Raw genomic sequence first — 12,119 nt, 5'->3', positions numbered from 1 at the left:
CCAAGAGAGCTGTCAAATAGAGCTATTTCTTGGAAATACCTTGTGGAGAGAGGCTTTGTGCTAAGTGATGTGGGTATCTAATTTGAAAACCCATGCAGAGTCAAGAACTGGAACACCATGAACTGCTAATATAGGCTGGAATTTAAAATTTGTTTGGGAAAACTTGACTTTTTAGGAAAAATGCAGGCACTACTGGAATTAGAATTTGAGGAGGTCTTGCGCATCTGAAACTTGGGGTTTAGCAACTGTAAGTTACTGCGTCGTGAACCCTCTTTTGTAACTTCTTTCTGTTTCTTAAGTGTTTTTGTCAGTTAAGCAGCCATTACCCCATGTGTAGCCACTGTTTCATAATATGGCTATCACCTGTTGTATGTTATGAAGCTGTTATGGTGAAAGCTAAGGTTTTTATAGAATATGGTTCTTAAAAATGGCCTAAAGCTCTAATCATAGATCTTTTTCTACATAAACTATGATTGGTCTTGCCAGTTGTTAGAAACTATTCTTAAATATGGCCAGATGTTAGAAAAAATTAAAAAGATAATTTTCTTCTAGGTAACAGTTCTTCTAAACTATTTTGTACTAGAATGTAGCAAATCTTAGATTCTAAAGTTATATGAATTTAATCTGCAAGTATTGTCTAAATCTTAAATGCTAATTATCATAGCTTTGTGACTTGCTTTATCAAATTTCCAGATAATTCTATAGAAATTGGCTTTGTATTTTAACTTGGGTGAACCATAACACGTCTTTCTAATCCCTTTTGCTTCTGGCTGCTCAAAGGCAGTCAGTCAGTTCATCTCTTGTGGATAGAAATACAACTAATTTGGCTTATTTAAGGTTTGAGTTAAAATACTACAAAGCATAAATGATTCTCAAGTTCATGGGACCTAAAGGAGCTTTTCCAAATCTGACTTAAGGCAAAAAACCCACCCCAAAATATGATTTGAAGGCTTTATGCAGTTTTATAATGTTGTTTTTAATTGTAGGCTTTCAAATGCAAAGCCTCCGTTTCCTTATGAACTCCCATGTTTAAAAAACTGTTGTTGATTGAAGTAGGAATGGTTTTCTTTGAAGGAGATACATGAATGTTCTATCCGAGTTCATAATGGATTTATTTCAGAATGACCATGTTGGGTCGACATTTGTGGTATCTGCAAGACAGAAAACCAATCTAGGTTCTGCTTTACCATACCATTACTGTAATTTCTACTATCCATTATTACACTATTGTAGCTAATTTAACATAGGCAATTTAGTATGTTACCAAGTGTTCTTCTAGAGAGCCCCATAAATTCTTTTTGCTTAGTCTTTTGATTCCATTTCCATTATTCATTCCTTACTTACCTAGGGTCGTGATTCCGTATGGGAAGGTGCACAGTCAGTGAAAATCACTCATGCTAAGTCTTGTGATTAGGTTTGAATTACTTGATGAGTATTTTTATGTATGCCCAGGAGATGTATAGGGTATTTGAGGCTTTCTTTGTTGTTCTCTACAGACTTTCTAAGCAAAGAGAAGGAGTAATTCCCATGTGCATGTATATTTATTTGTCTGACTTTAAATAGCAGCTTTAATGTTAAGTTTGGTAGGGATGTGTGAGCGCTTAAGGGATATTTCTCCTGTGAGTTTCTTCTCTGAAAGTACTCTCTTACAACTGAGGATGGTAAAAGCCCTACACAGTCCTCGGTACTAGCTAGACTATGAAGTGGCAGTAAAAGAAGCTCAGCTGTGAACACTTTACCCACACTTTATAAACTATTTATCTGACCTACAGCTGGTGCACATTCTTGCGCACTGCAGGGGATCCATCGCGCCAGCCTACAGACCCTGCGAGCACCATCTCCACCTGCAGCACCGCTGCAGAATGTAATGAAGACATTGCACATTAAGGAAAAGATTATACCCTGGGGCAAGAAAATGGTGAAGCAATCACTGTAGGAGTGTTTTGGTTTTGTTTTGTATTTTAAGTAGTGGGTTTGTTCTATTAATTAGTTAGAACACTTAGCTTTTAAATTTCCCTTGCAGAAATACCACCACGATTAGCACGGAGGAAGGGAAATAGGCTAGCTGGATTATATTGTTTAACAAATTTCATCTTCAAATTACACAAAATAACATTTCTTGGAATTACATTGTAATCTGTTTGATTTTTTTTTTTAATTTTCCCCTCAGTGCTAATGATCTCAGTTAAGAGGATGGCCGGATGAAAACTGCGTATTCCACATGCTTTCAGACAATGTTGTAAAATAACAGCTTCCCTTTAAAAGTTACATAAGCCTTCCTCTGAGACACTTCTTGGGAAGGTAAGTGTTTAGGAATTAATGAAAATGATGCATCAGTAAATACTTTGAAGGGTTTTTTCATTTACTTGTCTAGTTATGTAGAAAAAACCAGTAATACTAGAGTATTTGAAAGAGGTAAGTAAAAAATGAAGCTAAAAATAAGAAATAAATGGCTCTGTAATCGCAATCTTAATAGTGAATTACATTGTCACTCATTTCACTTCATGAAACTTGACAGTGAGACTCCTGTTACAGCTGCTTAGTCCAGTATAAAATGTTCTGTATTCTGATAAATACTGAAGGGAGAAGCTTAGTAGTATTAGCTATGCTAGGGCTACAAATAACATAATCAAAGGACGTGTGTATATTTGCTGTATTTAATTTTTAACAGCACCTATGTATTACAAAGTCATGCAGATTTATTTGGGGTATTAATGGAGAACTCTGCTTAGATTTTCAACTGGGTGGTGTTAGGATGGCAGGCATCAATTAGTTGTACTATTTGATGAAGTGAAATAGTACTTTTGCCCACCCCTTGAGTTAGTAAGAGCCTGTGTTATGTTTTGGATTCATTTACAGGTTTCAGGTGCCGTGAGAATGAGGGTTTCACCTGCATCCCCTCAAAGTGTATTAGAAGTCAGCTTGTTAGGTGGCACTGCAGCGTGTTGATGGTCAGATGTGGTCTAGGTTAGTCTGAAGTGTGCCAAAGAGCTTTCTGGTAAACATTAGAATTTCTTAAGAAACTGTATGACATCTAGGCCTCTTCATACTAGCTCACAAGGCCGCACGTTCCGTTCATTACAGATACATCTCTTAGTAGTTACTGAAACATACTGGGTACACAGACAACCAGGAAATGATTTTGAGGAAGCAGAACACCTTGATTTGAGAAATTTGTCTTGAAATCATCCTTAATCATAATCATTATGAAGAAATGTATAATTCTTTCAGATGTTTTTACTGCGTGAATAATTTTAAATGGTGAGGTGGAATGGTTGTGAGCTGATTGGTTTCCTGGTAATAGAAATCTTAAGAATGCAGTTGTTGTATTGATGGTACTGTGTAAAGATATTAGTAGACAGCAATAATAATAAGTTAAATTAAACACTGATATTATTTTATTTCCAGGATATTAGTTTATTTCCAGGATAGTGTATGGTAATTGATACTAACGTTATCACAGAATTTAACCATTTTCAGAAAAATTATGGTTTATGTTCATGGTGCTTAAAGCACCTTGTAAGAGACACTTTATATTGCTTTTTTTATTTGAAATTGAATATTTAGCCTTCAAAAAGTTTCAGGAGGCTTTTCTGTTGCTAGAGGTCATAGTAGATAGTATCTGTGGCCTTGCCGAGATTAGCAATTTTCATACAGATTCTCAGAGAATATTTGAGAGCCTTCAGAGAAATAATTTTGTGTGTCATATTCTATTACACTTTCAAGAAGTAAACTTTCTTATTTTTCACTCATGAGAAAAAATAATTTAAAGCCATCTGAATTCCTCTGGAATTCCAGGAATAGATTAATGCGTGGAAAATACTGTTGTTCCAGTTCTGGTTACTTTTGATGTGGTTGCAAATTTTAAGATATTTGCATGTCAATTCCTTGAAGAGTAGTCATTAATACAGGAAATAATTAGAGAATAGTTTAATATGTTATTCTCATTTATTTTCCCAATGTGTATACATAAGAACGTAAAACAGAAACAGGTGGGCAGTTCCATCCTTCCCATATTCTCACCCCTGGTGCTTGCTAGAGTACCCTGTGGGGTGACTGAACTTGTTCAAGTAGCGTAAACCCTTGCATTTCTTTCCTGAGTTTGTGTGCTGCCATTTTAGAGAGTCAAATTGCTCACAAAGGGCCTGGAGCAAGGTATGTTGTTGGAATTGCATAGCCGGAAGGGATGGGAAGTTCCTTTCTAATATTGATGGACAGTTATTTGAGCTCCTGCTTCTGATGCAGATACTGACACATAACTAGAGTAGCTGATCTATCTAGTAGCTGTATCAGACAAAGCAGAGTAGAAGCAGAGCCTAGTCCCTGTGTGTTGGGTACCCATTACAAAATGGGGAACTTCATCATAGTTACTGGTTGGAGCTACCTCCTGCTGTTCAATTGTTCAGTCCTTGATGTGTCTCTTTTCAGCGTTTTTGGAAACACATTTGCTACCTTAACAGGTAGGAGGTCAGGGAGTTTTTCTTTTGCTAATTGTCACATTTTCAGAGCAATCTTCTGAAGAATTGATTTCTGTTACATTGCTGTGTAATGCTGCCTATTAGGCAAAAGAAAAAAAAAAAGAAAAAAGGCTTTTTTGCCTTTTATTTTTTTTTGACCTGTTATATATGAGTTTCGGCCTTCGCTCTTTGTGCCATCACTGATGATTGCTCTCAGATACAGAACTGCATTTTCAGTTCAGTCAATCCTTCGGTGGTAATAAACATGATAGAAGGGAAGTTCTTGAAAGTTGTACAAGTTCCTAATGTCAAAAGTGCCATTTTTTTAAGTTTAGTTTCTGGATTTCATGAGGACTAGTACTGATATTCCTCAGAATACAGCACGAACAAGTGCCATCTCAAAAAGCCCTGGGACGTGGAGATGGAAAAGGCTTAGCCAGACATTTGCTGTCTAGGCTACAGCTTTCATTCATGCCGTTATTCAGAAATGTACTGCTCGTGTGTTCGATTAGTCTTTTATACTTTTTTTTTCTTCAGTGGACTCAGCTAGAGTAAATTTTGTTACACATAAGGGGGAGAAAAGTCTAAATCAGCTGTAGCTTTGTGTGTCTGTGTGGAATTATTGATTATCTATACATCAGGTAAGTCTCTTTATAATGCCAGGAAGTAATTTTATTATGTCTCAAAGCATGCTTTTAAGAAGTTATTCAAAGTTTATTCAATACTGCGATGAATGATCTGTCCAGCTACATATTGTTAGTCTTAATACACACTTTGTCTTGTGCTGGTGAATATTAAGTACCGTTTAATACAACTGTTTGGTATTTTTTTCTTACACTTTCTGATTCCACTGGGGTGTCTTTTTTAACATTATGAAGAAGCAATACATCTGCGACTTCTGGTTTTGTTTCTGAACCATTATGTACATGTCTCTTATGGCCACGTGCATGATTTCTTATTTACCCAGTTCACCCTCTCAGAGTGTCATGCATTCTGTTTTTGAACAATTCATTATTGGATGATAGAGGAATTAAGGTGGTTCATAAAAATGTTTCTGGACAGTTTCTTCAGTGGTTAAAGGCGTGTTTCATATTTTGTAAGGAAATAGACAAAATCCAGCAGTAAACTGCCTTGGCTAACTGCCTATAGAAGTCATTCAACAGCCACATAATGGAAAAGGGAGTACTACTGGTAAGCTTCTACTAATTTTGGTTCAGATTAAGTTCATAAGGAAACTCACTTAAAAGGGAAAGCTGAATGGTGAAAGTCAAGGAGAGAGGTCTACCTGAAGCAGTCCAGCTATTTTGTTATATAGTTCTGTGGGTGACTTTCAAGAAGCCTTGGACTATGGAGTCCAAATGACTTTGGACTAACCTGGAAATGGATCAAGTGAAGGCAGCTGTCAGTATAAATCAAAACCGAAGCTCAGCCTCACAGTAGTGTTTAATGAGATGCCAGCATCTCTGCTGCAGCTTCCCAGTAATACAAAAGGAGGTCTCCGTTTTTTAGCAGTATTATGTATTCCTAAAAGTAAATCACAGCACTGATTAGTGTTTCTGTGCCTAAAAAATGTCTTTATGAAGAACTGAATTGTTAGTTGTTATTATTACAAATATAAATGTCTGTTAACTTGGAACCTACAAGGACCTCCTTAAACCACAAAAAGAAACCCCCAAAACTCAGTGTCTGTCAGTCACATTTGCTGCCTTATCCATTTGCATGCTTACCATCAGAATGGACCTTTGGAACACCTGGTGTTAATGTCTGATATCCAGTGTAGTTACTCAATAAGAGGTGTAAACAGCACACAGTCAAATCAGTACTTAAAATCTGGAGGGGAAAAAAACCCCAAAACCCCCAAAATAGTGAGCACAGAAGCCCCACTGTCTGGCTGTTCCTGTGGAACCAGAGGCAAGGTTTGGGTCCTTGCTACGGTCACTATGCTGTCCTCCAATGTTCACGTCGTTTGTTTATTAGCTTATTGATAAATACTGCTATTTATGTTACTAATGGTTCAAACATACAAGCTTAAGACAAAATGCTTGAAATTTTGTATGTTGGGAATGTGGTACTGGTAAAGGTTTCCACAGATGCTGTTTGAATAACTTGTAGAGTTTCTCAAGTATTACTTTTTTTATCCCTTTGTTGATTCTGATGAACATCTTGGAGTCTGTCTTGTATTAAATATCTGTTAAGTATGTAGGATAGTTTCTGGAGGATACTTTAATTGGTTTTCCTGTTGTTACAGAGTAAATGTAGAATCTGTGGCTGAACAGAGTGTTTCATTGAAGTCTCCCAACTGTTACTCTGCAGTGCAAATTAGGGTAGACAGACCATAGATAGGGCAGTTGTTAATTGAATTGTATGTCTTTTATGCCTTTTCTTCCTGGTTTTAGCGCTGCTAAACATGAAGATGAATGTTTCATATCTCCAAGCCGAAATTAGTTCTTCCAATCTCTGCTGATGGATTTGCTATTTAAATTAAATTGTCGTTTTCCTTTCCCATATTTTGTCTTTCATAATTTCTTTCCTGTTTTAAGTCTTCAGTGGCAGAATTGCCTTTAGAGAAAGCTTGGAGGGTGTGTTTTGGAGAAAGGCTTGATACAATACTTCCCTGTGTATTATATAATGTATTACAACATATGGAGCCACTTTTGTTACAGAAATTAACTGTCCTACATTTGTTGTTTTGGTGGGTTTGTTTTTTTCCCTGTTCCTCAAAGGGCTGCTTAGCATCCCTTGTAACCCTTCTGTAAGGTCTTCGTAGCACAAAGCCACATATCTTGTCAATATGAGCTTTTGAAATAAGCGCAACTTCTGTGTTTATGTATCTGTGTCTGCTACCCCTTTTCTTTAACGTTACTTCCTGTACTGACACCTGCAGCTAGGGCAGGCTTGGCAGAAGCAGCAGTGCAGACCACAGCACTGAAGGTTATCGGCATTGCTCTTTTAGCATCGTCCCTGTTGCCTGTTCTTTCTGAGAGGATCTGTGTGTAGCAGAGTTAAAATGCTAGTGACAGTAACCACCTAACCCTCATTAGCACTGCTGGCATGCCTCATATCCTAGCAATTGACAGCTCCAGAAGGGTTATTTTATGTTTTCTGCCAAGAATAGAGTACTGTTAATAGAGGTATGCAGACTGATCTCAATACTGATTATTTAGCATACTTGGTGCATTTGTAAAAAAAGTCCAGAATCCGTTGCTGCTGGAGGCTGCAGCAATAACCAGGGGTAGTTACATGGAAAGCTGTTTCTCTTTTCATCTTTAAGAACACAGAGATCCGTGGCAATCCTTACTAAATCAGATCACTGCAGTTAGCAAAGATGTGCTGATCTGCCATACTTAAAGCCTTTTATTGCAGTAAGTTCAGTACTAGGTAGTTCAGGTGAGTAGGACATAAGGTGCTCAGGACATACTGGGAGACAGTTGTAGGGGTAAGAATTTTGGCATAAAGTATATTCTCAGATATTACAGATAGAATCCCTGCAGTTTGTTGGAAAAGTGTTTGTTGGTATGGGAGAAATGTACTGTAGCTTTAAAGGCAAATTGGTGCCATTAGTTCACATTCATTATTTCATCTAGCAAACTAGTGAGGAAAATTGCAGTCCCCACTACAGCACAGCTCACTATTTTGTAAGGCAGATAAGAAGTACTGCTACAATGCACGTCTCTTGGTATCTGCAAGTGGAAGAGTTAACATGTGCATGGTGTGTTTCCTTCTGTTTAGTCAATTTTGTGTTCCTTGGAAGTGGATGTTCTTTGGAGTTGTTTTGTTCAAAATGTGAAGCAGATAGTCTCCTATGAAACCACCTGCTGTACTTCGTATAGCTGGCATGCCAAATCACCACTGTTATGTAATTTGGCATCGATGTCCTTGTTTGAGGAATGCAAATTTTCTTTTTCTGCAGGGATGTAGGACTAAAGGTGTAGAATCGTATTTGTGCTCCAAGAGAGACAGCTTTCATAGGCTAGGAAACATGTATGAATACAACAGAATCCTACCTCTGCCCACTAGGAACTTATCAGCATATTGTGGGATGATAAATACACAAGTTAGGAAGTCTGTTTTTGAGGGAGAGAGTGAAAACTACCTATTAGAACTGACTTAATTGGAATATTTATTCTGTGTCGGAGAACTGTTTATTCTTGTCTGATAGTCATTCTTAGGGTTTTGATTCCTTCAGAAAGAAAAGAAACTTAAGTTAATGAGGATTTTTTCCTATCCTGCTGCAGAACTTAAGTGAATTCCAGCTGGGTGTTCATACTTCATTCTTTGGACTGCAGGGTATAGAGAATAGGCTCTCTAGAGCAGTGCGTAGCTTTCTGTGCATAGGTAATACTTGGATTTGTGCAAAAACTCATGGTGCTCATGAAGAAAAAATGCATTGCCTTTTGCCCTGGCTAAAAACCCTTAGAATGAGAAAAACAATACAAGACAAATTGATGAGTGCTCAGAAACTAATTCTTCTCCTCAAACAGTTCTATAAAAAACAGGTGAACTTTTAGAACAAGTGAAGTTTTATCTTCTTCCTGACAAGTTTTTACAGAAATAAAGGTGGCATATGGCATGGTTCAGCATCTTCTTCAGACGGAAAATAGAAACACAGCATCTTAAGCGTCATGCTAAAAATCTAAAGCCTTTGGCTGGGCTGGTTTTCAAGACCTTTGCTCTTCACTCAGTGATATTTGGTTTAGTTGTGACCTTTTGTCCTGAAACCTGTGTAAGTAAAAAAGAAACCACTCTTCTGTCGGAAGCTATATAGCCTTGAAAATAACAAGAACCCCAGATGCATTCATTTCTGTATAATGTGGAAAGGCAGTAATTTCTAGATGATTAAGTTTCACGGTTTGTTTTGTGGAGTTCTTGATATCAGGAAACTTTCAGTGTGGTATTTGAAACAATTTTGGACCCTGCTATTAATTAGTTCAGTGATTGCTAGTTAGGGCTTTTGAAGATTGACTTCATTGTTTTAATTTGTAATAAATGTGTAACTATTTATTTTATTGTAATTTTTAATAGCTTTAATTATTGTGATTTTAATAAGGACTTGGCAACAGGATTAGAGGCAATTAGTGTTTGACAGATGGGTGTCACAGCAATCAGTATGCAAGAAACAGTTGAGCAGATAAAAAGGATCTTGTCACATTTAAGCTTCTGTATAGTTTCACTTTGCATAAAGAGTTAGCAAACATTAGAAATCTTATAGGAAGTTTGCTGAGGTAAGACATTATTCCTTGCCAAGAAATACCATTGATATTTTATAATTACAGTACAAAGCTTGGTTATGTCACTTTGTGACAGACATTTTGTCATCATCCTAGTCATTAGTATTAATATGTCTTGGAATGCAGAATAAAATATAAAGCTTTAGCTCTAACTGGTTTTGATCTGACACTAGTTCTTGCACAGTATAAATTAATTTTGTATTAGAGTTGTGTCTGTGCTCAACATTGCCACACAACCAGTCCGTAACAGCAGTGCCATTTGGCTTCCTTTTTACTTTAAGAAACAGTACATACAGTGTTTGCTTCAGCCACCTTAGTGCTGTGAAGACCTTCCCCTGAGCTTTGGGAGAAAAGGGTTGTTATTACAGTAATTGGGTAGTCTATGACAGCTTGCTATGATTTCTTTATTAATAATATTTCTTAATATGGAAAAACGACATCTTTGTGTGTTTGAATTCAGCTGCCCTGACAAAGTTAATTGCTCCTCAAGAGATGCCATCCTGGGATGTGCTGGGAGTGTGAAAAAGAACAACTGCTGACTTCAGTAACTTTTTTTCCCCCAGCAATTTAACATTTTTCATATAATTAGCCCTGGTGTTTTTCTTAGATTTAACAGATCTACTAATAATATTGTGCTTTAAAAGCTGCAAACCGAGGAGAACATAATGTAAAGCATATTCAGAGTGCCAGCTCATTACACTGACAGGTTTGGTAAGTGCAACATAGTTAACCTTCAACCTTCACAAAGGCTTAAATACATTTCAAATACCATCTTGACCCTATACTGTAAATTTATGGATTTGTGTTTGACTTGAATAATAGGGTAATATAGTGAAGGGAGCTTTCTCATTATTCTGATTTCTATCACATTGTTTATAAAGAGAATTCATTATCTGCCTGCATCATCCACTTCATAAACTCAAAACCTAGCTAGAGGAAAACACCCTATAAATACGTTGTTATATGTATATACGCACACAAATATATATGGCTATGGAACAGAGTTTTTCATGGTAGTACAAATAATGCCTTAAAATTTAGTGAACCAAATTATCTAATTAATAGAGAAAAGCTCTTTGGCAGTGTAGGTAAGGTTATACAAAATATTCCTGGTGTCTGTCCTTTTCTTTGATGTTAGCTGGCCCTACCAGCAAGCTGTGGGTTGACTTAGATCTGCCTCATGAAGTCCCAAGGGGCCGGTGGGTTTTTACAGTGAGCACTGGCCAAGATGAAGCTTTTGCTGAAGAGGGCTCCAAGGTGGGGGCCTCTTTGCCTTGGGGTCTGCTTGGGGCTCTGCCTGTATTTCCTTCTCCTTCATTCCTGGGTGCATGATGGCCTCTGCCCAGGTTCAACTGCTGCGTAGGACTGTTGGCTGTTAGGTCGCAAGTGTCCAGGCTTGCAAAGCCAGTGCCATAACTGGCACCTGCAGAGCTGGAGCTATACCGGGAGTTGTGTGTTTGCCAGACAAAGGTGACAGCCAAAAATAGGTAAGCCAAGACCTACCCTGCCTGTGAGGGCAGTGAAGAACCCATGGCTTTCTGATTGTAATGGCAAAAATCATAAAGGCAGGGCTTGCATCCCTTTTGAGCGTTCCTTTTGTAGCTTTCAGAATCCTCAAGAATTAGTCTTTTCTACAGGGAAATGCACAGATTAATAATTCTCTTCCAAAGCTCTTGCAGTCCCTGCAAAGCATGCTGGAGCTGTGAGGGGAGATTATTAAGAAAACCAGTGTACAATAAAGTGAATGAAACTGTTCTGAACTTGAGTAAACAGGTTTTGGAAATAATAAACATCAGCTAATTTATTCGGTTAGATGTTATAACAACAAAAAAGTATGAAGGTTTATAGCAAAACCAGTGTAGATTTTGTGCTAGGAAATGTTGAGGAAAGGATCTGGCAAGAGCCTGATTGTAAAAGAGTCTCTCTGTAGAAACTGATTCATTCCCAGACACTGAAATAAGTTTGTTTGCCTTATATATTAAGAGTTTAGGAGATGTTAGTAATAAGGAACAAAAGGAACAGACTTTGAATTCAATCTTTAATATGCATTAGTATGTCAGCTCAAATACCTATTTACAACTTCATACAGGCTTCCTTCAGCTCAAAGCCACTATCGTTTTGTTGTAACACATATGTATTAAAATCTGTGTCTGAAAGTCTTACCCAGTTTTCATTGGTTTTATTTTGAGGTAGTACAAGCATGGCTAGTAAAGCCCACAGGTTTAAGGGGGTGTTTACATAGATTATACGATGCTAATTTTATCAATGAAATGGAAAATGTAATATAAACCAGCACGAACATGGTTATTTACCTCAAAGGAGATGGGCTGGAGCAGACCACAGACCTTATTAACCTTAATTATAAGCCCTTGGGGTGCCCTGAATTCTTAGTCCATTAAGTATAAAATGCTAATCTTTAGGGGCTGTAGACTCA

At 37.4% G+C, this 12,119-nt stretch overlaps 1 long non-coding RNA gene across 2 annotated transcripts in view; it reads left to right on the top strand.

Moving 5' to 3' along the window:
• The window catches only part of LOC136019425 (uncharacterized), a 168,511-nt gene that overhangs the window by 111,790 nt on the left and 44,602 nt on the right, over positions 1-12,119 (top strand). For both annotated transcript variants that reach the window (XR_010614868.1, XR_010614869.1), the window contains exon 5: positions 2,171-2,301. This is a non-coding gene — a long non-coding RNA (uncharacterized LOC136019425). The remainder of the gene's footprint in view (positions 1-2,170; positions 2,302-12,119) is intronic.

This window comes from Lathamus discolor, chromosome 9 (assembly GCF_037157495.1).
Source record: "Lathamus discolor isolate bLatDis1 chromosome 9, bLatDis1.hap1, whole genome shotgun sequence".
Taxonomy (NCBI): domain Eukaryota; kingdom Metazoa; phylum Chordata; class Aves; order Psittaciformes; family Psittacidae; genus Lathamus; species Lathamus discolor.
Note: the sequence above shows the minus strand (reverse complement) of the source record. Positions and strands in the feature narration are given on the sequence as shown.